We start from the raw sequence: 13,006 nt of genomic DNA, 5'->3' as shown, positions 1-13,006 counted from the left end.
GTCCTGAAAGGCTTCCATGATGCAGGCAAGCCACCATTTTCCATCATAGTGCACTGTGACATAACCTGAGAGTTTCCTGTTAAAAGTTGGTGTCGATTTTGAAATAGCTGACTCGATACGGTGTTCCTTGCTAAGGCTGAATTCACGAACTTGAAGAGCAGTTTCAGAAATAGGGATGAAAGCATGAAGTTTTTGAGTTCCAGCTATGGTTTTAGCCATTTTTAACCTTTCTTCCAGATTTCGTTCTTCCTCGTCATATGCCTCTTGGATCCCGTAACCGAACTTCATTTCATTCAAACCATTTTCAGCAAAGGCGAAAAGATCTTTTGGAGAAATAATTTGACTGTCGTAAGGTCTACGCGGGCTCTCACGTGTTGCTTCTTGTTTGACTGTACCTCCCACCCCATCTGAAGGGCCCTTGCATGACTTGTGGCAAAAATATGCCATTCTGTGTCAATACCATACTCTGATTTGTGACGACATAGGTTTATGAAGGCTTGCAATTCTTATATTGGCCAGCGCAACCGTCTGAGTAATAGTAAAGTTTCTTTACATTTCCAAAGCTAGATTTCAAGTGTTCAATGAGCATTCTTTGGAAGAGGTGGACTGAGACAACGTCGTCAGTATTGCATTCTGATATAATCGTGAACGAATCGTGGTTTAATTTGCCATCATCCGATTTGAAATAGTAAACCCAGGGGTGAATTGTCGCTTGAGAGCAGTTCCAATGGAATACTTGGGCCGCATCCTGTACGACAAATGAATAGTTCTCTGAGAAGTCTCCAATAATGACAAATTCTCCTTCACCGATTTCGTCTTTCTTATTTTTCAGAAACTGAGATTGGGCCTTGGCAATGAAGTCGTGTCTCACTAATTTCACCACGCGTTCACAGAATTGATTAATGAATTCTTCCAAAGACAGGACCATGGAGCTCAGTTCAGATCTGTCGGTGGATGTCCACCATTTAAACTGAATTTCATCAATATCCTCTAGTTCATAAGCACCCAGTAGCTCGGTTTTGAAGTCTTCAATTGATGGGCAACTTTCACAAGTTCTGAAATACCATGCCGGTTGTGCTGGGTTACAAACTATGAGTGCTATTACATGATGATAGCAAGGAAGTTCGGCTATCTGTGGCATTTTGGAACCAAACATCACGAGTTCCACATTTTGATGTATAGTACATACACATACACTGTGTACCGCCTAAACCGGCCAGGACACACTCCGAGGGACGGAGCATGGCGAACTTCGTGAATCCAACTTTCAAGCCAGGGTTCTTCTCTTTGAATTTCTGAAACAGTTCCTTGAGATTGTTTAGTACCAGGCGCTTTTGAATTTTGTCTTTTCCATGTTCATTCCTGACCACAACAGTCCTTTTTTCCCGGCATTATTCGGCTGACTTCATCACTTTGGTAAAATTTGGTTACAGCGGATTTCACTTCGTCAGGCAATAATTTACCGTTTGTGATTTGGAGACGATAGCATACCATTTTCTTTCTCTAAATTTTTGGCTTGCACAGCCATTCTTTGGGAGCAACTGAATTCACTCATCATCGCTCTGATGCTCATACTCCTAGCAAATATTGTCAGTATACGTATTTGCTCTGAACGGCTCGAAACAACGTATTTTTCTTTCAGGCTTTTGATCACCTCTGGCATGCAGTTTTCCTCACATTTTGACGCTGTATTTTGTGTTTTCTCCGCAGTGCTTGGACCAGCAACTAGTTCGAATTTCTTTCGCACAGAATCTTCCACTTTACATCGCTTTTCAGGAACGTACCCTGGGTTCCTTTCCGCCTTTCGTTTGTCGAATGGGCTTCTGCCTATCATCGATAACGACTGGTTTAATAGGTCAACTTCTGCTTCTCGCTCAAAAACCTCCTCGTCCTCATCTGTCGAAATAGATTCTGCAATGCCTTCGGTAGTACCTTCTGATGATAATTTCGAACTGGTCTAAGATGATTCTTCAATACGCTCTGGTGACAACTGAGAAAGTTTTTTTTCTGCACGAAGTACAAAGTCTGTCATCTTTTTTCACCTTTGAAGAAAATTTCATCAACATATCTTTTGACACATTGCGAAGATCTTTTCGTCGTTTCGTTTTATGGCAGCTGAACGGATCGCAACAGTATTTTCGGCACTCCTTTCGATCTTCAGTCGCCATGCTTACTGCAAAACATGCAAAAACTGAGATTAGCCCATTTATAACTTAATTTGATGATGGTTATACAAAAAATGTGCACTTAAATATCAGACATGATAGGCAGAATAATTTTTCACAAATGATGCAATATATATATATATATATATATATATATATATATATATATATATATATATATATATATATATATATATATATATATTGTTACGGATTCGCGCCCGCCGGCGTGCTGACGGCCACGTAACTCGAATCGCGGCACGTCGCCCACCGGACGGACAATCCAGTCGTGACCCTCTCGGACTAACGCCGGGAACCAGTCACGGGTGGACCTTTCGGTCTCACCGCGATCGAGCCAATCAGCCCCCGCGTGGGATAGGGTTGCTCGCCAAATTCGACCTACCTAAGTACCCACGCGGAGGGTAGACCGGGCGATCGCACCTCGCCGCAGGTCGACTTCGGACACGGGCCACTTAAGCGACCCGTTCCGTACTATCGGGATAACCGAGCGGTGTTATCGTCGACCTCGACGGTTCGATTAATTATCGGGCGTATTCAGCCCACTACCAACCCTTTACGTGAAGCAAGATGAGGATTCAAAGAAAGAAATGACGAAGCGAAGCGGGAAACAGTTCAACACAAAGCACATTTATTGGCTGCACACGGGAAGCACACATATTCAATTCCACCAAAAGCACACAGAAAAGAAAAACACAATTCAATTTACACAAAAAGCAAATGTAAAAGCGAGGACACAATGCAGAGCTATCCGACTACCGAGCACACGGCAACACTTATACAATTTTACTTCACAGACGGCGCCGACAACACATACCCAAAACCAAGGAAAAGAATACCCTCAAGGATGAGGCGGGCCTGAGGCCGAGACCGGGTCGGGCCTACCCGTCTGGTGATGAGACGCGGAGCGGCGATGGTGCCTCAACTCCGCGGGCCTCGCGGGCAGTGTCTGGTAGGGGGTGGGAAAGGGGCCCCTTTGGTCGCACTATCTCAGCGCGGGGGGAAACAGGAGGGGGTTGCTGATGCTTGGGGTATAGAGGATTTTTATTGTCCCGCGACGAGCGTCTCCACCTCGGCCAGGTCGCGCTGTCGGCCTCCCTGGGGTGCAGCTCCCTGCACGACGCGAGCACCCCCTCGTCTGCCCTCGCCGCCTCTCCACAGCTCCGTCCCCTCCGTTCCGACTCCAACGCACACGACGACCAGCTCCTTCTTGCCAACTCCACCGCCCGCGAAGTCTTGACTCTCTGTTCCCTCTCGACTCTCCTACTCTCTACTACTCACTGGACTGACGAACACGGTCGCTTTTATCAGCCCCGTAGCTTCGCCCTCTCATCTTTAACCCCCTCCCTTCGACCTTTCACCTCGCTCCCCATTGGCCCGAGAAAAAGTGGGCGTGAATGCTTTTTGATCCATAAATTTGCATATATCGATCGCCCTCCAACGCCCTGGAGGCGGGGCCAAATCGCCCCTCGCTCACCGATTGGACGGCAAAAAGTGGGCGTGTGTCGTTTTTGATCCGTTTTTGAAGCACAAAATCCGTGATTTTGTACACGCTGTTCGGCGCCCGCCCTGCACGAGTCCAACACCGGTACCCACAGGCAGCGCAAGAACGGTGGCGATGCGACGGTTGCGAGGTGTGACGTGAAGGTCGTGGCGGTTGTGGTGAAGCGGCGTTGTGGTTGGTGGTTGATGTTGTGACTGGTGGTGGTAACAATGGCGGTTGGTCCAAATTAAAGATAGTAAAAGAAAAACGGCTATCCTGAAGAGTCGCAGCACGCATAAATGACATGTATTCCCACTAGACAACGGGTTTGGGCCTAACTACACATGTACTTACCGAGATACCTCACCTAAGGGACCTGAATGGTGGTTTGCGAATTTGGTAACCACAACACTACCCCCTCCCCTTTTTACAGACTCGTCCCGAGTCGTCAAATTTTCGTGTGCCATCATGTGTAGTTTTCCCCTAGTACATTTTACCTACGGATCCCTGAGTGCGACATTCATGGTATTCGTGTCCCCAAAATAAATAACCTAAGGGCTGCATAACTATCTAAACAAACTCACTCACACGGACGACTTAAATAAAATTGCTGGCGCTAAGACATACATGCCGGGGGCGCACTCATATTTACAGTACATCTTAACCTTAACTTACAAATTTTACACTAAACCATGGCCCAGGATCATTGAACTCTGCAAAAAGAAAGCAGTTAGCAGGGAGCCAGGCTGCCCGCATGCAGTCTCTGGCTCAAACAATGCAGGTGACAGGGAACGTGGCTGGCTGCTCACACGCAGTCCAAGGCCTTCCCTTTTTGAACTGAACTCAGTGAACCACAACGGTGCTTGGGCTGCACAAACGCAGTCTCCGTGCCAGCTCAAGTGGCACACGCAATGAACACAACGAATGGATGCATGGACACAAACACGGTGCACGGGCCGCCACTGCAGGCCCGTGTTGTAGCTGCCAACAGGGCAGTTCTCGCAGCTTGCAAACTGTTGCCTTGATCCTGGCGCACATGGCAATGAACAGGGGGGGGGCAAAGCAAAAATTGAATGGGGCTGGTGAACATGGGCAGTGGGCATGGCAAAGGCAGCAGGCAAACACAGCCCGCAGAAGAAGGCCGCTGCAGGCAAACACAGCCCGCAGACGAACTGGCCGGCACAGGCCTCGAAGAAAAACAGCCAGCAGATGAACTGGCCGGCACAGGCCTTGCAGCACACAGCTGCCGATGAAGTTGGCCGGCCTCCGCCTTGAAGCAAAACACGGCCAGCCGATGAAGTTGGCCAGCCTTTGCCGTTCAATGGAGGTTGGTGGAGGGAGTGCGGTGGTGCTGGCCACTTGGAAGGCGGGCTCGGACCTACCTACCTGTCTCCCTCCCAACCTATCGCCTTTGCCTGTCACTGTACATACCCACTCCCTTAATTTGTGAAAAAGCCAATTTAGCCCCAACTTTTTTTTTTGTTGTTTTTTTTTTTTTTTCTTTTACTTCCCCACTATAAATCGTCCCCTAACCCCCTTTATCGTCTTTGTTCGGCTAACCGATCCTGTCACCTAGCCTACTCCCAACCCCTACGTTCCCTTCCCGGAGGGGAATAAGGGAGAGCTAGCGTCCTGTGCCGAGGCCCAACTCAAGCCTCAGAATGGCCTCCCCAGAGTTCAGCGATCTATAACACAAAGTGGGTCCAGCGGCCCACAACGACAGCGAGGGGATGGATGGTGCGGAGGGGTACATCTCCTAATCTACCCTAACCATTAACTGTTAAACTACCCCGGGGCTTCAACAAGCGCCTCGCGCTTAAACTATTGGTTCTAACAACCCAGATTCCCGTCGCCTGTGTTGGTGTCCTCACAATTTCGGGCCTCGCCCCCCAATTTTCTCTCCGTGCCCTCACACGGTCTCCTGGCTGGGACACGTGGCTCCCTCCGGCAGGCACGACCCTCTGCCGAATCTCCCGCTATGGCACCCCCGGGCACTACACTGCCTCCGAGCCTACCAGCTCCCTAACACCGGGGAGTGCCCCCCATGGCACCTCCCCTGAAACGCACACGTGGCAGGCCGGCCTCCCGGGCCCCTTTCCGAGGGTCACCCGTGCCCACAACACTGCCCACGCGGCTAATGGCGCCCCGAGCCTCCGCACCAAGCAGACGCACCCGTGCCCACTACGCTATCCCGGCCCCCCATGGGCCCTTGGCCTACCGCGGCCGACTAGCCTGGTGCCCGGGGTACCCACTCAGCGATACTCACCTTTCGCAGCCATGCTCTCAAGCCCATCAACAGGGCTCCTGCACCCCTCCAAATGGGTCTCGAGCCTACTTTCCCACCAACAGCAAAACGACCTCCATTTTTCAATTTGACTAACCCCGCTAACTCACTTTACTCTGACCCCGGGGTCCCTTGGGCGGGAGTCACTCCTCCCCCCAATCACTCATCGCACCATGCATTCCCCATTCGCTCCACACACACAGACCCGCTGGCCTCACTCACTCATCAAGTACTCACCTCACAACTCACCAACTACTCTTCAACACACTCACCGCTGAACTCTGCCATCCTTCTATCTGCATCCCCTAACTAACTCGTGCTCCCACGTCGTCCCTTAAACTACAGCACGTTCCTTTTAACACTACGTGGCTAAGCTACGTCCCCACTACACATTCACTGTCTGTCACTGTCTTCTAACTCAAAAAATCATTTTATTTCCCAACCTACATCTGGCTACAATCCCTCTAACTAATCCATTCCACGGACTCCATGAGGACTTACCCCTGCCCCATGAAGTCGGTCTAACTAAGCTAACCCTTCCCCCTAACTAGTTTCCATCCTGTGCCCGAGTCAAGGGGGTCTTCCACCCCTTGCCCAGGAATCCTGTGCACCCGAAAGTGAGGCTTGTTTTTTTTTTTCATGCGCAGCACCTGCGCGGCAACTCAGAGCTCGCGCACTTTACACCTGCCCGTGACTTCATGCAGCTGCACGTGTTCCTCGTCCCTCCTTGGACGGTACCATCCGGCAGAGATACCCCTCCTGCCGGATTCCAACCCCACGTGCAGCCATGGCGTCACCGTGCGCATAAAAAAAAACACAAGCCCCACGTCTCGAGGGGTTCCCCACGCGAACACATGTGCTTTGCCCGTTGGAGCTTAACACACACGATCGCGTGGAGAACCCGTCCGGTCCAAATCCGTAGTCCTGCCTAAACTTTGTCCGTCCGCGGGATCGGCAAATCCACCGCGTGCGTTTCCGGACCGGGACTTCACTCTCGCAAGCGAGCACGTGGTGGCCTCGTGCGTTGCACAGCACGAACCGCGTGCTCACTGGTGGGTGAACCCGGCACGGTCCCCGAAACAGCTACAGCCGCTACTCGGCTTTCTTTCTTCTGTCGCCTTCGTCGTCGCCATTCAACCCACGCACACCTGCGTGTTACGACGCACACACTCCACTCCATCACATTCACACCGGGAGACGCGGCTGCGTGCTCCCGCATGCCAACCGACATCTCCCTCACATACCGCTCTCTCACACACACGGTCTCCCTTGCACACAGCGACCTTGCACACGGCCGTTCACTCACGCGTGCGGGGGCACTCATCCGCGGTGCCTCACTCGCACTCCGTGCCTCATCCACACACGCGGGGGCACTCAACCGCGGTGCCTCATCCACACTCCGTGCCTCACCACACACGGCGTGCTGGGAAGCACGTACTCCGGCACCATCGCCACCACACCACTCACACACGGGGTCGCTTCCACACACGGGGACGCACTCACACCTTGCACCACACACACAGAGACAACCACACTGGGGATTCGTGTCCCCACAAGGGTCTCCGGGGCCTCTATACCACCCCAAGCTCTCCGTGCACCTGTCCACAGCACCCGTCCTCTCAACCTCGCAAAGCACGACCGAACTCACCTGGTCGTGACTCGCCTCAAGGGGGCAGACTCCCTCCCCTCGTTCCTGGAGGAGGCCATCCAGGTGCTCGCACTGGGTCTCTGCACGCTCCGCGAGCTCAACCTCACTATCCTCCACTACCTCCGTGTGTGTGTGCGCGTCACTTACCCCGTCTTCATCGTGTTGTCTCTCTATTTTTTCTGTCTCCCGTGTCTCTGCCAACTCTTCACCCTTTACCTCTCTTGTCTCAACTATTATTTCCGTTGTCGTCATTTCGTTTCTCGTCTCACACGTTTTGGTCTCCCCATTTAATTTTTCCCTTTTGGTCACCGTCGATTCCTCTGTCACGACCATCGCCCAACACGCCCCCTGAATTATTTTTTTACCCGCCTCCACCGCGGGCCTGTCAGCCGCTGCACCCCCTTCCAGCTCGTTCGCTCCTACACGTGGAGTCGCCATTTTGAGTTCCCTGCTAACGGCCTTCATGCCCGCCTGCAGGCATCGGCCCATGTTCTGCGTCTCCCCCCGGAGCTCTTTCATTTCTTCCCTCATCTGCTGTGTATTCGCATCCATCGTCGTTTTCACTTCATTTGTATTTGTATCCATCTTTTTGTTCATTTGTTGTGCATTCGCATCCATCTTTTGTGTATTCGCATCCATCTTTTCGTTCATTTGTTTGTTCATGCCTTTCATTTCGTTTTTCATATTCGCTTCCATCTTTTCGATCATTTCCGCATTCATCTTTGCCAGCATGGTGAATAGCTGGGCCATGTCGGGTGCGCTTGGGTGAGCCGTTTCGGCAGGGATCGGGGAAGGGTTTTGGTGGAGAGGGGGGGGGGAGGTGTCATACACCGCGGCCGCTGCCGCACCCATTTCGGGCTCTGGGTTCAGTTGGGCGAGTCCGTGTTCCTGCACAATCAACATTTCCTGCTCGGGGATTCCATCCTGAGCCATGGATTCTACACATTCTACATCCATTTCTATTACCCCCGGCTCCCGCTCGCCTTGAGACGCCATCTTGCTTCTCTTAAAGGGTTAATTTCGCACGCTCGTAATTTGGAGGGAATCGGGGGTCGCTTCTCTCACCCCTGGACCGATTCCCGTGAATTTAGCCGGAGACAGGAGAGCCCGTTTTCCTGTTCTCCGATACCAGTGCCACGAGGAGGGCGATGAATTTGTATCCCACTCCTGACACCAGTGTTACGGATTCGCGCCCGCCGGCGTGCTGACGGCCACGTAACTCGAATCGCGGCACGTCGCCCACCGGACGGACAATCCAGTCGTGACCCTCTCGGACTAACGCCGGGAACCAGTCACGGGTGGACCTTTCGGTCTCACCGCGATCGAGCCAATCAGCCCCCGCGTGGGATAGGGTTGCTCGCCAAATTCGACCTACCTAAGTACCCACGCGGAGGGTAGACCGGGCGATCGCACCTCGCCGCAGGTCGACTTCGGACACGGGCCACTTAAGCGACCCGTTCCGTACTATCGGGATAACCGAGCGTTGTTATCGTCGACCTCGACGGTTCGATTAATTATCGGGCGTATTCAGCCCACTACCAACCCTTTACGTGAAGCAAGATGAGGATTCAAAGAAAGAAATGACGAAGCGAAGCGGGAAACAGTTCAACACAAAGCACATTTATTCGTGGCACACGGGAAGCACACATATTCAATTCCACCAAAAGCACACAGAAAAGAAAAACACAATTCAATTTACACAAAAAGCAAATGTAAAAGCGAAGACACAATGCAGAGCTATCTGACTACCGAGCACACGGCAACACTTATACAATTTTACTTCACAGACGGCGCCGACAACACATACCCAAAACCAAGGAAAAGAATACCCTCAAGGATGAGGCGGGCCTGAGGCCGAGACCGGGTCGGGCCTACCCGTCTGGTGATGAGACGCGGAGCGGCGATGGTGCCTCAACTCCGCGGGCCTCGCGGGCAGTGTCTGGTCGGGGGTGGGAAAGGGGCCCCCTTGGTCGCACTATCTCAGCGCGGGGGGAAACAGGAGGGGGTTGCTGATGCTCGGGGTATAGAGGATTTTTATTGTCCCGCGACGAGCGTCTCCACCTCGGCCAGGTCGCGCTGTCGGCCTTCCTGGGGTGCAGCTCCCTGCACGACGCGAGCACCCCCTCGTCTGCCCTCGCCGCCTCTCCACAGCTCCGTTCCCTCCGTTCCGACTCCAACGCACACGACGACCAGCTCCTTCTTGCCAACTCCACCGCCCGCGAAGTCTTGACTCTCTGTTCCCTCTCGACTCTCCTACTCTCTACTACTCACTGGACTGACGAACACGGTCGCTTTTATCAGCCCCGTAGCTTCGCCCTCTCATCTTTGACCCCCTCCCTTCGACCTTTCACCTCGCTCCCCATTGGCCCGAGAAAAAGTGGGCGTGAATGCTTTTTGATCCATAAATTTGCATATATCGATCGCCCTCCAACGCCCTGGAGGCGGGGCCAAATCGCCCCTCGCTCACCGATTGGACGGCAAAAAGTGGGCGTGTGTCGTTTTTGATCCGTTTTTGAAGCACAAAATCCGTGATTTTGTACACGCTGTTCGGCGCGCGCCCTGCACGAGTCCAACACCGGTACCCACAGGCGGCGCAAGAACGGTGGCGATGCGACGGTTGCGAGGTGTGACGTGAAGGTCGTGGCGGTTGTGGTGAAGCGGCGTTGTGGTTGGTGGTTGATGTTGTGACTGGTGGTGGTAACAATGGCGGTTGGTCCAAATTAAAGATAGTAAAAGAAAAACGGCTATCCTGAAGAGTCGCAGTACGCATAAATGACATTTATTCCCACTAGACAACGGGTTTGGGCCTAACTACACATGTACTTACCGAGATACCTCACCTAAGGGACCTGAATGGTGGTTTGCGAATTTGGTAACCACAACAATATATATATGTATATATATATATAAAATAGTCCAGAGATGATGATTGTCAATTCCAGACATATAGTCGCCTGTCAGCAGGTGATGTCATTGGAGCGATGACGGCAAACGTCGCCCAATGTCGAATCAAGAATTAGTGATATGTGGACCCCGAACAATAAAACCATCATCACACTTGAACCAATTGAGATCCCATTTTCATTTATGCTGAGGTGTTGGAGTATTTGAAAGGGTATTCTCACACGAAAAAAATCGGGATCATCGGTTTGGCTGGGGGGCGGCGGCCCAAGATCAAAGGGCGCCCCAAACTATAACTTTTTGAATTACTGTTTCGGAGTGATTTTACTTTACCCAATTCGAAAGATCTCGCTTTTACGAGCATTTTGATAACAAGATCATCTAAATCGGACCACTACAACCTGTGATATGGCCACTGGAAGATTGTGGGTCAACCGTGGGTGCCCAATTTTTGGGGGCCCTAAAATGGCCCCCCAGGTCTGAAAATTGACACGTAATGTTTTACCGTGGATACAAACACTTGCACAAAAAAGTGTGAAATCTGAGACGATGTCAAAATTTCTCTGAAAAATGGGTACACTTGACATCGAACGCCCCTCCTTCCCTTGTCCTGATCATTTGCCACACATGCCTTATTTCTCCAAGTCTCCCTATATTTTATTTTGTCACTCAACCTTGTTATTGTGTTCTCTCATCCGTTCTGTGTTCTAGCTTCTCAACAAGCCTTAACACTGTATTTAAAAAACAATATTGCTTACTTCCATAATATCTCTCTCCCTCTCCCTCTCCCTCTCCCTCTCCCTCTCCCTCTCCCTCTCCCTCTCCCTCTCTCTCTCTCTCGCCCCCTGCTGGTCGTTGGTGAGTCGTGCATGGGTGTGGCGTCATGGCGGCTCTGTGTGTGCAGCTGTGAGTACTGTGCTGTGTTAGTGTTGTTCCTGTCCCTATTTCGTTTCCCTCTGTGTCCCCGTACGTGTTTGTGGAGTTTTTTCCCTGTTTCCCTTCCTGCTGAGACGAGAGAGAGGCGGAGAGCGCGCACGGTAGGTGCTTTGTGGGTTTTCCTTGAAACCTTCGGGTTTCTGGGCCTACTTTTTCATCTGCCTTGTTTTCATAGGCCTGCCGTTTATCGGTGGTTTAGCTTCTTCCTTATACTCTTCCTTTCCCTTATACTTCATTTGACCCCACTTGCTGGTTGCTTGTGACGGTTTTCCTTTGTTAAACTTAAACTTCTCTTCTTTTTCTTTAAGCTATGGCAAACGGACGTTTGCACAATAGTGTGTACGAGTCACTCACTCGGAAAAATGGAGTGACAATTACTCCACCTGATGGAGTTAGTGTTGAGAACGTGGTGATGGCTCTGGGAGAGCTCGTAGGAATCGAGAATGTTCTCGCCGCTTCGAAAATGAGCCAACGTGTCGTGGTTTTCTTGTCGGAGGAGCGACACGTGGCTCAGGCGGTCGAAACCGGTCTATCCGTACCGCCGGACGTCTTCGTTAACGTTAGTTATCTCGATACGATGGCGGTAAAATTAACACTGTCCAACATCCCGCCCTTCTTCTCGAGTGAGGAGATTGTAGCTGCATTAAGCGTTTTTGGCACAGTTGTATCACGAATCTCCATGATTCCACTTCGTCTGCGCTCTGACGCTTCGGTTCGCCACATCATGTCGTTCCGACGTCATTGCTATATCATTCTAAAAAACAACGCTCAATCGCTCAATGCAGTTATGACTTTAAAAAATAAAAACCGCAATTACCAGATTTATATCGCAACGGAGACCACAACTTGTTTTATCTGTGGTGAATCAGGACATTTAAAAAGCGATTGCCCCAAGAATATATTAAGTGGCATATCTAGTGTGGTCGAACCCATTGAGACGAATAGTGGTATATCTAGAGTTGGGCACGTTGGTGACGCTTCAAACTCGAACAATCTGCCTGGGCCGTCGAGAGTGGAGGTAAATCCCCCCCTGACAGATGACGAAAGCTTCACCGTTGTTCCTTCAAAAAGGAAACATAAATTGAAGCATTTAAATGATAACAATAGTCAAGATGTGACGGCGAGCTGTGCAAAAAAGATGGCGCCGGCTGCCGAGAATAATGACTCGTGTTTGGAAGCAACAATAGATGCTCTTTTTAAAACTAAAAATCGATTTGATGTAATTGCTCCAGAGGATGATGACTTTTTTGTCGGTGGGGTTAGTGAACATGAGGAGGAGATTGGTTTTGTGCAGCAGGGAGCACACGTGACCACTCCCATAGTCACAGGCACCTTGGATATTAACACCGAATCCACTGTAACCCCCCTCCCTGAAAAGACCAACAGTGAAATGTGTACCGTTTCTAAGTCACCAATTACTCCAAACCTGGTTGAATCAGGGTGTAAAGCTTCAACTAGTGAAACACCAGGTTCATCTCAAGCGGAATATAACGTTCCTTCCATTAGTATTCTTCCTCCTCCCCGTTTTCTTCACCCTCCCACTCCTCCTCCTCCTCCCCCTCCCACTTCTA

This window comes from Eptatretus burgeri, chromosome 1 (assembly GCF_056783735.1).
Source record: "Eptatretus burgeri isolate ZD-2024b chromosome 1, Ebu_testis_v1, whole genome shotgun sequence".
Lineage (NCBI taxonomy): Eukaryota > Metazoa > Chordata > Myxini > Myxiniformes > Myxinidae > Eptatretus > Eptatretus burgeri.
This window is presented reverse-complemented; position numbering follows the sequence as displayed.